The sequence below is a fragment of the Apteryx rowi genome, unplaced genomic scaffold (assembly GCF_003343035.1).
Source record: "Apteryx rowi isolate R43461 unplaced genomic scaffold, aptRow1 scaffold_5, whole genome shotgun sequence".
NCBI lineage: Eukaryota > Metazoa > Chordata > Aves > Apterygiformes > Apterygidae > Apteryx > Apteryx rowi.
Genome location: NW_020450760.1, coordinates 4,261,246 through 4,280,389, shown reverse-complemented (window position 1 = coordinate 4,280,389; position 19,144 = coordinate 4,261,246). Strand labels below are relative to the sequence as shown.

Below are 19,144 nucleotides of genomic sequence, written 5' to 3'. Positions count from 1 at the left end.
GAACCACTGCCATAAGAAGCAGTGAAGAACAAAACAGAACAGTATTAAAATGTCAGAGTTCACTTCTGGTCTTAACAGCAATGTACAACACCCCTGCTCCTTCACAAAAAGGAGCTGGAAGGTTACTGTTGTTTCTGGTCTTGAAGACGTGTCACTCATTTCCAGCCTCTTCTGATATTTGACAGTATGGACCTGCCTGGAGCACAGGAAGAATAAAGGATGACACAGCTCACTGAGCAAAATTTCATTAACAATTTTCCTCCTACTCAAATAAGAGCTCACCCCTGACCCTAAAATGTAGAGTTTGCTACAGAAGAGGCACTTGTGAGGGCTTCAGTTAATGCAATCCAGTCTTTGACAAAGTCAGGTCTCTGCCTTGGAAGAATTGATAACAATCTTTGATAAAATGCTGCATAATCTGTAAGAGAGAAATGGGCCGCTTTAGCGGAGGAGGTCACGTTTTTCATTGTCTAGTCTGATCTGAGTTTATTGCACCAAGGGAAACTAAACACACTGTTTCTCAGTGAAAACCACTGCATGGCTATCAGCTATATTTGTGTGTTCATATTCATATTGTAATTAATAGTTTACTCATAATTTGCAAATAAGATTCTATATTTTATTCCTGTAAAACCAAAAATTCCATTAACAGTTTAATTATTGGTTACCCAGGACATTCGGTGTTGCAGTAAAATATTCATACTTTTTTTTAATGCAACATGATCTCTTCAAATGCCACACTTGGTACCTGGATTAGCAAGTGATACAAATTTTTGTCGCATGATGAGGCATGTTGCTCAGATCAAGTAGCTAATAGATTCACCAAGATGTCCTCTATTTTAAAAATAACTATATAGGGCTGTATATATTGCCTAATTCATTACAAGTTATCATAACACATGATAGTGTAATTGAGGTTTTATATTCTTATTACAGATATAACATGAGGTTTCAATTGGTTGAGATACCAGTCACCCATAAATGTGGAAATTAGCTTGAAACAAAATTCCCAACCTTAACATTCCCACATTTGGGGGAATTTGCATTTGAACTCTGGATTTAACCARCCTAATGTCACTAATTGCACCAGTAATAATATCTACTCCACTTGTCCACACACAAATTAAGTTGATTTTAAAACAATGATGTGACAAGGAATGCTGTATCAGTAAACACTGTTCTTCTGCAGGGTGAAGTATGTCCAGAAGAGAGAGTCCTGTCATAATAACATTAGTTTCCACTCTGGTCTGTATAAAACGACTCACTTTCTGTGTTACCCTAGCCCGTCCTAGGCAAACCCTTGGGGCAGGAAGGGGTGATGCCCCACTAGCCACTTGTGGAGACAAAAAGAAAGAAAAAGCTTCATATTATTTTAATATTTGGGATAAACTTAAAGTATAGTTTAAAGATAGTTGTGGTGTGGGAGTATGCTCATTTTAAGTGAGCAGTGTCTTATGTTGTTCTTGTTTGTAATGCACCTAGTAACTGAGAGGATAGAGCTGTGACAGATAAATAATCAATATCCGCAAGATCATATAAATAAAGTTGAATATTAAGATGAAAGAATACAAGAATCAAAAGAAATTTCTCATCCCATTCCAGAAAAATTAGGTATTTCCTTTGTGGACAGACCCTTTTTTATCCATCATCCTTTTTCTATGCAATACTTTAACTTAGTAAAACTGTTCCAGCAGCAAGCAATTGAAAGAATATGAAATGAGGTTTGTTTTTTTTAATTATTATTATTTCTGAGCATTAGAGACTTGGGATATTCATTTAATTTTAACTTTCTATGCTTCCAGCGAAGAACATATTAATGCAGACAGCTGGATCAGAGTCTTAAAGTATGAGATAAGATTGTTATGGGGGAGACCTGTCCAATGTGGGTGACTGGTCTCCCAAATTCATTTCTCATACTTAATTTTTTTCTTTATTCACAACGCCTTTGCAATTCACACCCTCTCATCTTCTCTTGTATAAATGATATTGTCCCTGCATATTCTTCTGGTAGCTTCATGCTGGTACCTACTATGAGGTGTTCAAAAATGAGACCTTGGTGCATCTTTGCATTTAACCACCTAGACACACTTCACGTGGCTTGCATTTTAGATTAAAACTTAGCTTTCTGAGTAAAAAAGCCAACAGGCAAGGGGCTTACATCTCTYTTACTCCCATTACGTAAAGCTTCAGAGAGTTGTGAACTCCACAGAGACAGACAGAATGTAAAAGAACACTTCACATTATGAGAAATAGATCTCTGAAAAGTTACAAAAAGTATGTCCATAAGGCTATGTCAGGTCTTTTATTTTTCCTTAAAATATATTTTACAGAAATTATCAAATTCTTCAGTTTGCTGCATTTTTAACTAAAATGGCTACAGTGTTAAAAAAAAAAAGGTCAAATATTTTCTATTAGCCTTACTTTGACATTTAAAGATAGAAAGGGAACGTTTATAGTTTCTTTAATTTCACCTAAAAAGTTAAACCTGCCACTTTGAATGTAGTTAAAATGCTCATCGACTTCCGTGGCAACTGTAGTTGTGCTGTTCTGACTGCTGGTTAGTTAGCCTTCAGTTGTGGCCAGCAGGCGAGTTATCAGTTTATCAAAGAATATCTCTATTCTTCAGTGTGGATTTACCTTCTGTGACTTTATATCCACAGCTTTTTGTGAGGTTGCTAAATGAGAGCAGAACTGGCCCTTAATGGTGTTAGGCAGCAAATGGGAGATCTTCAAAGAGTGATTAAGAAACCGCACCAACAATGAGTCTGGATCAGAACACTCCTTTAGTACTTGAGGACTCCATGCCTTCAGTACTATCTTCCGTATTTTTTGTCCTATTTATTGTGATTTTAGAGAAGCTTGCTGTTTACCTGGGAAGAGAATTCAGTCAGAACCATGAAATACAAGTAATCATCATTGATGTTTGTCAATAAGCAAAGGGCAGTAAATAAGGTATTAGCCACAGAACATCTGGAGAGTGGCTAGTCTGGCTGGAAATATGTATCCCTTTTTTTTCTCTGCTGTCATTTATGTCAGTCTTGAATACATTCTATTTCACTATGCAGTGGATTACACCCAGAGCTTATGGATGTGAATATAGGTTGCTTGCTTTGCTCTCTCTGATCATGCTCCAGTGGTATTAACACTTGGGGTCAATCTGGATTATCCCATGTTTAAAAGATGTCAATTAAACACTTCAGTTCTTAATTTCTGAGAATTTCCTCTTGTTTATAAGAAGAGCTAAAGCAATTGCTTGAACAGACTTAGCTGATATCATGTTGCAGGTGGTCCTGGTGGTGGTGAGGGGAAAAAAGGAAGAAATGATTGTTGCACAAGTATTCTTCCTTGACGAGGCAACCAATGTGAACAATCTGCAAAGAATTTAAAGGATGAATTGGTGACTTCACTCTTCAGTGACTTTTTCTTCTTCTAAGTAATTATGTTGGGACTCAGTAATCAAAGTTAGTTAAGATGCATTCCTAAAGCAAAGTCTGCAGTCTGAATTTTACCACTTGTGTGTTCAGGAAAGAATCTAGTTTCTCCTTGCAGGAGGTGAGGGTGGCTGAATGTGAGATGTTCTGGGATACCACCAAGTTAACAGGAACTTGGGACCCACTTCCAAGATGAGAGAAAAACCACAAACAGAAAGCTGTCTTTAGCATGTCAAGGAGATTAGATGAAAACATGAGATCCTCCTATAGGTAAAGAAGATGTTCTTCTAAAATATACCTCTCTGATGTCATAAAGTAGTTTGTGTAAAAACTTACTTGATATATAATAGCTTGGATATTTTGGCTCTGTATTTATTTTTATCCTCAGGATGTTGACTAAGAAAGACATCAAAAATAGGACACGGGTAAGAAAAAACATTTCAGACTAGTTTAGAAATTATTATGAGAAAGTTTTGCTTAAAATATTGCTAATCCCCCTTTCTAAGTCATTGTTCTAGAACTCAAGCAGATCTAATCAGGACTGAACAGACAGATTCAAGGGACCTGGCAGCATGTGCTATGGAAAAATGAGCTAGAGGATGGATGAAAGCATGATGTTTGCTTAGACTGACTGTGCGTGATCATTTCTGGGGCTGTGCTACGAATTCCAAGCTTGACCATAATTTTCCTTCAACCTTTTTAAAGGTAAGGATTTTTATCTATAAAATTGACTTAAGGATGTAACTACAGTGCTGGTATGGAGTATGTCATTTCTCTGTATAAATCAATGATTTTATTTATTAGGATTGCATTACTCTTGTCTTGTGGGCAAAAATGTGTGATTGCATGACCAGATAGCAGCTAAATGTCAGTGCCAATGTTAAATTTAAGTTGTTTCCAAACTTTATTTTTCATATTCCCTGATATTATGCAGGGAACATGAAATTTCTGAGGTTTAAAATAGCCTACATCATCATAGGATTCCAAAAACCCAAAGTGCTTACAAGYACCCTTAGCCGTGAAGGTGTTAATCAGTGTATATACTGTCTCATCTGCATCTTAGAGGCCCTGCAATTAAAATCAGAACTTTTATGCCTGGTCCCCAGCTTGCTGCTATTCAAAAGCCCTATCTGCATACACTGGGGATGGAAAAGGCTTTTTGAATGTAAATAATTGAAAAAATTAGAGGGATTTTCGAAGATTGCAGAGCTTCCCTTTAGGACCAGTCCAGGAGCCCTGTCCTTCTGTCAAAGTACAAATTACCCCCATATGGTGATGTCCGTTCTCTGAACTGTAATTTATTCATTATGCAGAGTGCCGAATACCAAATGGTGAAAGCACAGCAGCAGAACAATGAAACAGGCTTAGGAAGCTAATAAGTGTCCAATCAATGAGAACCTAATGAACTATAACATGTAATACTTTATAAGACATTCAAATTAAAAGGGGAAAAAAAMCCAACAACGATGTAATATCAGTTTACTTATTCCAATTCTAACCAAACGAAATAAGCACCATCCTCCAAAAATATATTGCATTTGGGATGAGGAGGAAAAAAAAAGGCAGGATCAAGCCAAAATTCCTTTAAGATCATATTAACATACTAACAACCTGTCCTTATTTAATGCAGGCTGTTTGCACCGAACTTCTTTGGTGAGGTAGTAAAAGTTTATTTCAGTATCAATGCTTGGGAAGTGGAATCAACACAAATCTTTAGAATATATGAATATATGGGTAGCTGAATTCTTCATCAGTAACTCATAGATGTATTTGACCAAATATAATACCTTTGCCTTTCAAGACCAAGCCAAACACTTAATTTTATCCGCATACAACCTTTTCCTCTCTACTCCATCAGTTTTATTTTGCTGTGAGTCCCATTCCCACCTTTGCCAAGAACTCCTGGATCTAATTCTGTAGTAATAATAATAATTAATAAATGATGTACAAGGTAATCTCATGAAGGTGCTCTGTCCTTCCTAAGCAGCCAATATACAGAACATATTCTCAATACAGCTGTTTTCAATGAAATGCTGGTACGGAAATTATTAACTCTTTCTCAGAGATGAGGATGTGAAGGCAGAGATCCAGGTGTCCAGTCTGACAGACCACTGTTGGTTTTCCTGTCTGCTGGGATGCACAGTCAAGAATCTCGCCCTTTACTCTTCTTTCACTGAGACACTAGCCTTTAAATGAGAAATTTCAATTAATGCTTCTCTGAATTACTGTTTGTGCATTCAAAAAAAAGCTTGTTGTAGGGTTGTTGGATATTTTTTGTAATTTAAGTCCTCTTAATCCATTTTATATTGGCTTGTGTTGCCTTCCCTGACATAAAAGGTGCCAACAAGATGGTTCATTCTTGTCTCAGCCAGCTACACATATTAGCAATTCTCACAGCAGTTGCCAAGTATAGCTGTATGTCCTCCTCTTCTAGAGTGGCTGTAGTTTTCTTTTTTCCACAGCAGTTGACATTAAGTGTCTTCTGCATTTCCTGCTGCTCCTGTTCACATGTGATAGCAGTTAGTGTCAGCTTCACTATCTCTTCATTTCCTCTTGTATGTGTGGCTCTTCATATCTTTATCCATTAAAAAGAATGAAACAAATCTCTATTTTCATTCGTATTTCTGTGCTTATCCTGGGTTTGATTTGATGAATGAGATTTTACATTCTGGATCTGTGCTTCCAGCACTGCCACTGACATTATGGCGTTTTCAACCAGTCGCACAAAGTCTTTAGGTCACCCTGTAGGAACGCTGTTGGTGGCACAGTGCTGTACAGGCCTGAATTACATGTGCCTTGAAAGAAGTGGTCATAAAAGGTTTTGATGCTCTCACTCCCCAAAYGGGCAAGCAGGCACTATACTTAATAGTCATATATTTTGTAGACCTTTCTCCTCCTGAATTAATGTGCAACCAATAGCGAAGGAAAGAAATGCTATGAAGCAGTCTGAGTCGCAATGCGTCTGTGCCATTTCCTTCAGGTGTGCGACATAGCAGCCCGCTAGAGCTCACTACTGGTGATAGTAGTGTCAGGAGAGTAGTGCACTAGAGTGAGTGACTTATGGGAACTAGAAGATGATGTAGAACAAATCTCACTTTTCCATCAGTGAAAGAAGGCAAGAAAGGATATTTTGTGCATTTGTCTGGATAGCCGTTCTAATAAGCTGGCCCTAGGAAGGGTGCTCAGCATTTTAGGATCACTGGACCCATTTGGGATGTTTGAATTACTTAAAAAAATGGCTGAGGAGCCATTGCACATCAGTGAGATTTCCATCAGTTCAAGGAAAACTGATCAAGTCTTTCCCAGTCTGTCCCATATTCATACAGCAGTCAAGACAAAAGGATGCAAATGTATCAGACTCTGCTTTTGAGTCTGACTATAAGGAATAACTTATTATTCGTTTGGATTTTTTTTACAGTTCTGTGTTATTTGTTGGCTCACAGATCTTTCTTTTTCTTTCTCACACCTCACACTTTGGCATGACAGCCTCAAAGCAATTGCTACCAAGATTACATTAACAAAACTCACTCAGCAGTGCAGGTGCAGTAAAACAAAAATGAAAATGAAAACAACAAAAAAAGAGGAGGAAAAAACATGACAGAACTGCTTTGTTTCCCAAATTATTATCATGCAGTGCAGACATGGAGATGCAGCGAACAGCTATCACATGGTAGCTAATATAGAAAAGCACTTTTTAGAACAGTATGCTGTACTCAGAACATGAGCTGCCAGTGAGAATTAATGTCTGTCAGATCTTTCACATCACCCAGTGCTTCATTAGTGGACCAAACCAGAAGGTGTGCTCACAGGGGCAAAAGGGAAGGCAAAGCACAGAAGGCTATGACATACACAGTTTAAAGAGAATATTATATTAAACAAAAAAAGTTATTTTTAACTTCCCTTCTGGGACTTTAGCTGAACCTCACTCCCTTTTTAATAAACGGAAGTTTTGTCTCTAACAATAAGAGTAAAATAGATGTTTTTAACTGTTTTTTTGTTGGCTTTTTTATTATTTTTATTTTAAAACCAGCCACTGCACATAGGGTTAAATCTCTGAATGGTGCAATAAAACTGATACTAAAATAGTGTCCCCCTACTGTAGGAGAAATCTGCGATCAGGACTTCCAAGCACATGCAAAAAATAACTCTTGGATCAGTCTTCTTGTCTTCCAGTAGACTTGGCAAGAAAGACAAGCCATATGTGAAGCCAGCCATATATCAGTTATGTGGTCTTAGATATTTGCAAAAAAACAAAGGACTTTGCTGTCAGCCCTCCTGATTTCATGAAGTCTTTACAGTTTGCAGCAATGTCCCTTTATCAGAAGCCACAAAGTTATCCTTAGACATGTGCCTTTCTTAGGGAAAATATTCTCTGAAAAAGCTATTTATGATTAAATCCATCAGGGAAAGAGGAAGACATGAAAGGAACTAATACAGTCAGTTTCAGCCATGCTGAATGCATGCAGATATAACAAGTGGGTGTAAAAACAATTAAAAGGAAAAGAAGAAGAAAAGTTGTGTAGCRGGGGAAAGAGTAGTAAAATACACATACACTAAACAATAAAATCAAGCGGAAAATCTTTGGGCCAGCGATGTGGATACCCTGTTAAATTAAGTGGAACTAAGATTTCATTGCAGAATTCCTCCAGGCCATTTATTTAGACATTATTAGCTGGCTGTTTCATATAGGGATCGTGTTAGGAGGGGGTTCAGTTTTAGGACAGTGGTTTTCCCAGCTGATTTTGGGTGGACAGCCTGCATTCATGAACTGAGAGGAAGGCTGGGGGAATCGTGAGGGCAGGAGCTAATGAATAGCTGACACCCTGGGCTTGCAATACCATGTGGATGTGAACAGTCCTTTGTGTCGGATTACTCACATGTGTGAAGTTCAGCGTTTGCTCAAGCTCAGGATAAGAGCTGGTAGTTTTATTTGATGTAGTGGTAAAAGGAGTCAGAGAAGGAATTTAAAAAGTGAAGTGATGTGATTACAGCACTCTTTTTCTGAATTGGCCTTACAGAAAAGACTTAAAGAATGGAATTGTTAAAAAACTAGTAGGGTTTATTATAGGATTGCAGTAATGGTTTCAGTAAAAAAATTACGCAAAATTCATGACTATAATGAAAAATGCTGATTTTTCTAATCAACTATTATGAACTATTACATTTTAAACAACAGCAAAACTCCCATTGGCAGCTTAGATCTCTGTTCTCTATGAAAGACCATTCCTATAGTGTTATTTCTGGGCATACCTTGAGTTTTTAAACTGTTCTAGCTTTCTAGGTCCAATTCAGTACGGCCCTTGAGGTAACTTTAAGTATGAGATTTGTTTCATTGGGCTTAGTGGCTTATAATCATGTATGTGCCTAAGGACGTAGGCATGTTACAACCTCATCTAGGTCATTGTTTTTTTTCCTTAAAAAAAACTTAAGAACAAAAAACCCTAAAATTGACTCCCCTTCCACCTGTTTTTTTAATCCCTCTGTATAATATCTTTGCAAATAATCTTTTTAATCAGTCTGCAGATATCAGATACCAGTGAAATATTTGCTCTGGAATAAGTATCTCTTACTAATGTCCTGCTCAATATCATGCTGTTTCTGTGGACTCAGTACATAAAGCCTAAGGGGTCTTATTCAGGGATACTGCTATAGCTATGTTTATAATTTATAACTCTAGACAGGACAACAAATTCTCTTATACAAATATTTGAAGCTATCATAAGAAGAGGAATACTTCAAAATAATGCTTCACTCAGAAGTTGTACTTGCAGCTCTTTTCAGTTACTTTTCATTATTTCACCACAGGGGAACAGTTTCAAGGAATTATTAGACTAACCATTATATTAAAAATGAACCTTGGAATTCTACCCCCACCCCAATAAATAACATTTAACTTTCATTGTTGTGGAAATATGTAACAGACAAGTCAAGAGGGTTTTTCTTTTTTACATCTCACAAAGGTATGAAAATATTAGCAAATGTTCAGATCCCCACTACTCAAAATATTATGGTCAGATCCTAGCAGAGTGGAGAGGTCAATGCTCTATCATCGCAGCTTTATATCATTATAGGCTTTAGGGCACAATAGCCTGTGAGGAGGGTTGGTTAAAAGATGGGAAGGAAACCTGAAAAAGGTTAATTATGGGACGCACAACACTTGACAGTTCCCTTTCAATCTGATTCAGCCCAGCTGTGAATGCCTTTGTGTCCCCGGCACAAAGATCCCACTCCCTGCCGCTGTACGGTCTGTCACTGCCGTGGCTGCAGTGATGCTCGCCCACAGGAATGGATCCCGACCCGAAATGCCACGGGTTTTCCAAAGAGCGCACCTGCTTTGCTGTGGATCTGGTGCTTAGAGCTTGCTGTCTGAAGCATCAACACCCAGAAACTTGTTTTGACAGTTTTGGTTATGTTCGTTAGGGAATCYGAGAACTGAAAATTTCTTTGGGGCGGGGAGGGGGGGGAAGGAAAGAAGCACAAACAAAACAAAATCTGAAGCCTGTGACTAATTGGCTGAAAGGATGTGAGTAGTTCAGCTCCACTTAATTGAATGTGGACTCAAATTAAAAAGAAAGAGTAATTGCCTCCAAAACTTTGCATTGCAGATTGCTGGCCTCTTCTATACATTAAGTGAAAGCCTTAGAGCACATGTGTCAGTGGTGTTGCTGACAGGAACCTAAATATCCTGTTGTATGCATCTGCATTCAGAGGACTTCATTCTAGAAGGGATTAGCCTGCGTTATACTGATGGTTTTGTTTACAAGATGAATTTTCTTGAAAAAGGTGTCCTGATTTCGGTTGGAAATTTCAAATTAGGACCATGCCTTTTAACTGCTGGCTGCTTCCCAAACATTTCCAGATCAGAAGATCCCAAAATAGTACTTTCTTTTGCAATGTAAAAATAAATAATTTTTGCATTTGGAGCCAAATCTGGATATTCTTACTCAGATTTTTCCACTGATTTTAAAGCAAGCTTCACCTGAGTAAAGCCTTCCCCGAGCTAAGCATGAATAACCAACGAGTGGAAAGTCAAGGAATTCACCCATGGAAGCACAGAACTTAGTTATGAGACTATTTTTAACAAAAATGTTGAATTATATTGGTTTTGTCTGTACATTGCCATTGACATTTATTCTTTATATCAAAGCAGTATCCACAACTTCTAGCTCAGTTGTGCTATACAAAAAACACAGAACAAAGGAAATATCCTACCTCTCCAAATAATTTGTTGCAAGAGTAACAAAGACCCTTTGCTACTTTACGCAAATGGGTGGACATCATCTTTAAGCAGTGGCTCTGAGAATCAGCCTTTTCCATCCACTTCCAAACATGCATATGCACATTTTTCACATGAGTCTGCTACAGTAAAAGGACTCACAAAGGAAAGAATGGAGAAGAGCAAAAGGAAAATATTACTTTATATTAATAACAAATGGAGTGCACAATGCATTCCATATACAAAGGTTACCCATTTATGGAGCTAGAAGCCAAGAGCATTTTAAAACTTAAAGATCCTTTAAATAAAAATATTGGTTTAAGCAGGAAGCAAATATTCCTAGCTCAGCAGGTAGTTGGTATCTAAATCACATTCAGACTTCACATAAATACACATGTCAAAGCATTTATCTAGTAATAAAAAAAACAACTCTTAAGGAATGCAGTTCAGATAGGGAAGTGTCAGTTATTTTGCACATTTCCTATTTCCAGCTCATTAGTTTCAGCTTTTGACAGGGGTGGAGCTGAAAGAGGGGGTCAGAAATCCTGTGGAGGTTTTTCTCTCCTCCCAATTTCACATGAATAAACAGAGGGAGGGAGTCCCCTGCCTGTCTGCCAGGCTCTTATCTATCATATTTAGATGCTAGATGCTGTCAGATATTAGATAGCAGTGCCTGTAGGTATTGCCAGTTACTGGGAAATTAAACCTGGAATAGAAGATACTCCTTTCCATTCCAAAACTGACTTTATGGTAGGAGTAGATTTGGACAGCCTTCAAAAAATGTTGATGTCCAGGCAAAGGTGACAGGATTATATTTTTGTGATTCACCACTTGCACCTGGTCTTTTTTTTTTACCCCCTCACTCTGTCCATAGTCTCATAGCAGCATCCCATCTGCACCTTTTACTTCGCCTACCTCCTCATCTTCATCTCAAATCCAGATCCTCCCACTCCAGAAGCAGTAGGTTTAGACTTATGCTGCTGGTTTTTGATTAGACTCCCCTCTTCTTTTCAAGGTTAGAGTCAACAAAAATAGCCAAAGCACTGCATTTTTCTCCTAAAATATTTCATAAAATGTTGATGTTCCTCTAGGGAAAAGAGTCAGTGAACCTCCTCTCCTCCTCCCCCCCCTCCCTCCATAAGAGGAATTTCAATTCTGTTTCTGATTCTTGGAAAATGCTCATATGATCATCAACAATCAAGTTCGCAATTACCACCCCTGCACTAGAAATTACACTCCTGTAAGCTGCGATAAGATAACCACGTGGGCACACATTTCCTTCACGACAGTAAAGCAAACCATCACGAACCAAAAAGTGAAAGCATGCATGCAGTCAGCCACTGCAATCAGCTTCCTGCACCCCTGCCCCAGCACGTGGCCCAAGCACCCTGGAGTCGTGCTAAGTGCTGTAACTCATGCTGAGCGGCTGCAGCGACCCAGAGCTCACTGTGCCGTACCACTTCTCTCTTTGGTACACTCATGAGATCAGGAGTCTGTCCGCTATGGGTGGTGGAGTATTTCAGCGGGCATGAATGCAGAAAGAGATCTAAGAGTAGACTTGTCATTAAGGAAGAAAAAAAAATTTTAGTGATATAAGTTTCTCTTCATTTGAGGATAAATCATAGACAGCTGCTCATCAGTCCTACAAGATCATTGTTAGGAAAAACAGGGCAAACAGGTACCCCTGCTCATGAAATAAAGACAAAGTACTAAAGCAAAGTGGGGCACAGAAATGATTTGATGTCTTCCTTTTTTGAGTTTTCAATGGTCCGGTTCCAGTTGTGAAGCTAACAGTAGCTAATAAGAGGATAAATGAACCAAACTTAAATAATATTTAGTTTAGAGCCCATAAGATAGCAGATGTGCCATGTCTCATAGGTGTCATGGAGACTGATATTGGTGGAGAAGATGCTGACCCAACAGTGACAGAAATATAATCCTGCCACTGTTGATCATTTTCCACAAATTCCCAGTTGGTCATTTGATATGCAACTCCAAAAAGTTATTTTTTTCCCCCAATTTTTTTCTTTTCTCTTAGCCAATAAAGTGAAACCATAACATCAGTGTTGTTTGAAAACATATTTATGTTTGTTTTCCCTATAAAAAGAGATAATAATGTTATGTTCCAATAATATTAAGTTGCAATGTTATTTGCAAGATTGCAGAGCTTTTAATTTTCTGATTATTTCCACAGTGGGAGTTTCAGCTCAGTTTCTACCAAGACACTTCTATCTGTTTCGGTTATTTTTTTATTACAGCTAGAAGCAACAATAATTGCCTTTAGTGTATGAAAACATGACTGAGGAGACAATTGTCRTCCCTAAAGACTAAAATCATCAGCACGCATTTTTGATGTAAAATTTTTGTAAATTAATTGCAAGGTCCTATAAATATTATATTTACTAAAATTGTGTTGTCTGCTGTCTTCAAAGAAACAATCTTTTTTTTTTAAACTATGCTTCATACACAGTACATTTCCTGAGGCAGAAAACAAAAACATGGAACAAAATATTAGCCTTCTACTTCTGTAATTTTACATTCTGCTACTTTTCTTTCCTAACTCTTGGTGGTTTTTTTTAATATAATTCAGGAAGGATACAGAAAAAAAAATCAATAACACTCTCAGCAATCAGGACCAATTTGCAGTTTTTCACTACTCAGCTGATCAAAAAATTGAATATCCATCCCAAATGATGTCAGTATTTTTAAATTTGCTTTGGTACTAAATCGAGAAAAAAATCAAAATGACAAACATTTTGTCAAACGGAAATTTTTCCTCAATTCCAATTCAGAAATGGTAAAAAGAAATCTTTGGGATCTTATCAAATGAGAACATTTCAACTTTAAATGCTCCAGTAATGTACCAGCCACAGTTACTCTACAGCCTGGACTTACAGAGGAATTATCCTTTACAGCCCCCCACAGAGGAACCTGACAGACTGTCCAGGACCTCAAAATAGAGTTGTCAAAAGTCTCTGAAATACATTGAGTAAATGCTAAGATTAATAATCCTAATTAAAATTATACTACCTTGTTTCAATTTGGCCTGGTGGAAAAATAAACCACAGCCAGTTTTTTACTTTGAAAAGAAAAAACACATTTTGATTAAAAAAAAAMCCCTACTTTTAAACAAGACTGTGTTAACAGCATATATTTAATTGTGTTAGCTCCCAGTCTGGCGTGTCCTGTGTAACCCAGTTATATAGAAATTTCGCAAGATTTAAAGGTATATGGTATATCAAGACACTCAGATTATGTCCTTTTCCCACAACTGCATTTGACTACATGAGCTACAAAAAAAATAGGATAAATGAGCTCTGCGAGCCTCTTTGAGGGAGATGAGCATTGTAATAGTTAACATCAAGACTAGTAATTAGTTTCAATAGGTATTTCAGCTGATTTACTCTAGTCAGAATGGCAGCTGTTACATTTGAGCAGGCAGTACATTACACTTGTATCAACTCTTGTTAACAAATTTAGTTCTAGAAAAACAGTAGAAAATCTAGGAAAATTTGTTATGAGAAAAATATGCATTGATAAACAGATCTGATCTCCAGAGAAGATCAGGGACCAGGCGATGCAAACAACCAGAAATGTCTGAGGACATAATCTGATATCTGAGGACAACTTCAGAAGTGGTCAGCTTTTGCGATTAACACAACTCCTGAGCATTTGTTTAAGTCTAGCCTGTGGTTACTGTGGAGGATTTACTTATTTGTTTATTTTTGCAGCCAGAACGTCCCTTTTTTAGTGAGCAGCCTATTTCTGCAACTGACAGAGGAGACTGGTACAGTAAAAGAGCTAAGGCTCACCCATTAGCACCAGCAGGAATGTAAGTGTGCTCTAGGATGTGTGATAGGAAATATCAGATATCCCACAGGCTTTCCCTCACCTGGTCATTGCTGCAGCTAAGCCTGGAAAATGACCCTGTTTTGATTCCTGAAATTTTCTATATCCAAAATTATTTAGAATAAAGTAGGATCTGCAGAACCATCCTTGGTTTTAACCAGGTATTAGACATACAACCTTCTACAGGAAACAAAAAAATTTTGGTGTCTTGTTTTGGTTAAGACTGAATTTGCTTCCAAGTAATACAAATCAGTAACAGTGCTTTCCCTACCATAATATCACTGTGATCAAGCTCTCARCATGACTTACAAGCACGATAGGATTAGCCAATGATATGCTGATTAACCAGTAACAACTACTGAATCATCTTTCACTTCAGAAAAGTATCATTGCATACAACTTGGAAAATCTTGCACCACTGGGTTCAAACCACTGCAACTAAACAAAGCACACTGTAGAGAAATGTTGCACAGTACTTTAGCCCAAGAAGAAGTTTACATAGGTACATCTACATCTATAAAAAATAACTAGGAGCATGAAGAATAACTGAATTCAAAATGATTGTGTATTATTTCTCTGTATTCGTATTTCAACATTTGAACATATTTCAATACCTAGGAATATGAAAGGGTTAAACAATAACAGATTTCCTGTGGTAGATAACTTAATGCAAAACATTCAGGGGGCTTTTCTAGAACAACAGATTCATACTGTAAAATAGTAATCTTTGGTGTATCTTATTTTCACAAGGAAAATATAGGCGAGACAGACTTTGCTATAATTCTTCCTAATTGCTCTAATGCATTTCATTTTATTTTAGTGTTTTCAGTTTATAAAAACAGTTAGCATCAGTTTGTTTCCAGTTTTAATGGAGATAAACTCCTTTTCCTCCTGAAAAACTTCACAATATGGTTGGAAATGTCAGCAATAATTAGGCAAAATGCTTGTGAAAACATAAAATGGAAACAATACATCTTTTTATAATGGAATCAGTTTGTCTGATTATCTCAAACAATGTACATTTCCAACTGCCCAGGAGGGTCATTAGAGCTTATGAAAATCAAACTCTGTTTTTTCTGCTTCATACATCATGGACAACAATATTGTCTCCAGGATCATTATATATTGTCTGGCTTTAAAAATGTATGTTAGACTTTCTTGAACTACAGTGAACCTGGAGCATGAAATGCATTTAAAAATAAAAACAACAGAAAATTCTCCATGTTATTAACTAAATAACTGTTACAGAGAAATTATAATGGAAAGATAACCTCACTGAATACAGTACTGTAGTGGTACTCAAGGGACCTTGGTTCAATTCTGTCTTCAGTCACAGATTTCCAGTATAAGCTCAGGAAAGTCATTTCTACCCTATGTACAATGAGGGCTATTTATCCCTTAAAGAGATGGTTGTGACAACACTCCCTTCTGAGTTCCTGTCCGGGTGTGAAGTCTAATTCAGAAGTTTCTGTTATTCCTTTGAGATGTTTTCACAGACTAGACAAGAGTATCACTTCTACCTTTTTTTCCATCTGTAGAAATGGGGCTAATATTTTGCTGCCCTCACTGGAGAGCTTATGGATACAATCCATTAACGTGTGTGAGGCATTCACATACCATGATGACAAGGGCCATTTAGTGAGTACATATCTGGATGGAGTAGGAGGAATTCAGCTACTGATACCACTTTACATCAATAAAAAATAGGTTACTGGAAAAAGACAAACAGGGGAAGTTTGATAAGTTTATCATATGCTCAGATGTTATCATGTAGCTGTTCTGCACTCCAGGAAGCTGGGGAGCTATTTCAGAGATGAAGTTTCTACCTATTTGGTTTGTTTTCCTAAGCATTGCAATACACTTGCTCTGCACTATGGTTTAAGCACCTTGCTTTTGCTCACTGATCCTGGGTTTTAAATCTTCACTTGTGTGTTTCAGATTCAGTGATAATGACAGCCAGCAAGATGGAGGTCTAGGAATGGTGCTGTCTCCTTTCGAACAGGATCCCCTTATATCAGATGCTGACGTGCCCAAGGACAGATTGAAACTTACAGCAAAACTGTAACAACACACAACAATTTCATTAAAAAAATGATATGTTCTAAACCTTTTACAAATATAAAAGAGTATTGAAGAGTCTAAGCTGTATGTGGAAAATGTAGTTAAAACAAGCAACTACATTAAAAAAAGTAATCTGCTCTAACTAATGGCAGTTATTTCTCTTCTGTAGTACTAATGCAGATATGCTCTTGTTAATAAAGCAAATGCTTACCAGTAATGAACACTGTATATTGGTTGCAATGTTCCAGCCCAAAGCAGACATGATGCTAAAAACTATTTTTTAAATTATGAAGAAATTAATCAGTAAAATCCTTTTGCTACTCCAAATTTACAATGAAGTGATTCATCTCAGTTAAGCCACCAGCACAATGTAAGGCAAATGCAGCACATTTTCCCTGGCTCTTCCCTCGTAGTTTTATTTGGAGGAGGAGGAGGCAGAGGGCTAAGGGATGGGGTCTCTCCACCCTGCTTGCACTGCCCAGCGTGTAAGCGTTCCACAGCATGACAGGAGGGAGAAGCTGCCCAGCCTCCCAATAGCAATATGGTTGGATATGCTCCACAATACATAGCCTAAAATACTGACAGCTCCATTATCAATCTCAGACAAGAGTTTCACTCTTAATTAGCAGAAACTGAACCAAGGGAACAGTATCAAAATATTTTTTTGTTTTGTTTTGTGCCTTGATTTGCTCCCCAGCAGTGGTTAAACACTTCATTTTAGTCTGGTAATTCCTCAGCTAGTGACATAGCTCAGTCAGGGACAGAATCTCAAACTTTATTCTACCCCTATGCTCACATATTTCTTGACCAGTGAAACACAGCTTCATTTTCAGAATAAGCAAATATTTTGCATATTGGAATGATAGAGGAGGAGACACACTTCTCTCTCTTGTGTCTTCTGCAGTACAACATAGCATAGAATGTAAAGCCCAGGGAAGAACAAACCCGACTGAGACCCCAAGGTCCTGTAGACAACGTTTTCAGACTTCATCATCAGAATAAAGATTTGAGAAATCACCAATCAACAGCTCAAATCCACCAGAAGCAGAAGGCCAAGTTTGGGCCAACACAGAGATTCTCACATGAGGCTTTCTCACAGTAGAGAGCCAATGTTAGTAAAGGCACACAAGAGAAATCACTGGGAGGGCAGACCAGTTGTCTTAACTCTACAGGGCAGACTGAAACAATAGCAAAAGACTCAGAGGAATGGGAGATGAATTTTCACCTTGTATATCGGTACTGCAGTGGAAAGGACATAATACAATATACTGACAAGTCTATTGTCCTTATATCACTGCATGAAATCTGTGACTTTGTCAGGACTTGATCACAGGTCCATGTTCTATGCCATAAACACTGGCCTCCCTCAGTTTATAAGCTCCCTGCTCTGAGTGTTTTATTCTTCTTCTTGGAGAGCGAGCCTCAGGAAGCTCAACTTAAGGATTTTCCTGTCAGCCTCATTTTTCCATGTCATGTACTTGTTTCTGATATTTTCCCTCTTGTGTTATTTGCTTGCTGAAGCTGCTCCATTCATGGAGTTCAATAAATGGTGTTTGCCATCAGAACAATTTGATTCTAGTTCTAATTATAGCAACAAGCTGCTTTCTTCAAACATATTATGTGTGTTTCATTATTTTAAATTGTTATCTTCCATATTAATTACAGAAACAGTTGATCTTTTCTGAGAAGCAAGCAGCTGCAAATTTCCCCCCCCCTTCTTAAATGTCTCATTTTAATAGGTGAAACATCAGGTAAAAATTAAATCAAGTTGTAATATAATTCTCCAGAAAAGAAGATACGTAAGTTATAACACATTGCCTCCACATTCCATATGGTTACACTATTCAGATGTACTCAACCGTATCCCTTAGTACAGATCATAGCAAGCCACATACTGTACAGCTCAATTGCAAAAACAAAGGCCCTAAATAAATCACACAACAATGGCAACATTACTAATGGGACTATCAGAATCAAAGGAAGCAGGGTGATGCATCTAAGAAGAGCCTACAGAATTATTCTGCATGATTTGTTTATGGTATTGTTGGCAAGACATGTTTCTGCCCCCTTCTCTCCACAGCTCCTCTAGATTAAGAATGCGAACTAAAAGAGGAATAAAATTCCAGGAATAGCCTGTGCCTTAAAAGATGCATAGTCCTACAGTCCAAAGGACAGTTGCTCTGGTCCTTTTTGCAAGGTATTTTGCTAAACTCATGCATGAACAATCATCTTTACTCCATCGCAACTCAACAGCTGAATTTCTGTCAGTTTTCAGTTATCATGTGTTTGTAGCCACTGTTCTTTGTGATCCCTGAATGGAGCACAACATAGCACACTGAGCAGTTACTAAGCCTTATGACATTTGCATCATACTTTTGGCCATCTTTATGCAAAGGCCTGTGCTTTAATAAGCAGCAATAGAAATTCACCCCTTTTTTATGAAATGCACAGTAATGAGAGTTCACAATGGGGGGATGAACTTTTCCTCCACATTACAGCAGTGAATCTCAGTATGAAATAAGTTGTTAAGCATCAGAGAGGAAAAATTTATGTTGAGGGTGAAAAATATGTTAACAACAAAGGTAAG

The 19,144-nt window shown here is 37.6% G+C and overlaps 1 long non-coding RNA gene across 2 annotated transcripts in view; it reads left to right on the top strand.

The window, feature by feature from the left end:
• LOC112972728 overlaps nucleotides 1–18,060 on the top strand; it is a 67,025-nt gene extending 48,965 nt beyond the window's left edge. For both annotated transcript variants that reach the window (XR_003255767.1, XR_003255768.1), the window contains 2 exons: nucleotides 1,190–4,136; nucleotides 16,435–18,060. This is a non-coding gene — a long non-coding RNA (uncharacterized LOC112972728). The remainder of the gene's footprint in view (nucleotides 1–1,189; nucleotides 4,137–16,434) is intronic.
• Nucleotides 18,061–19,144: the final 1,084 nt, after the last annotated feature.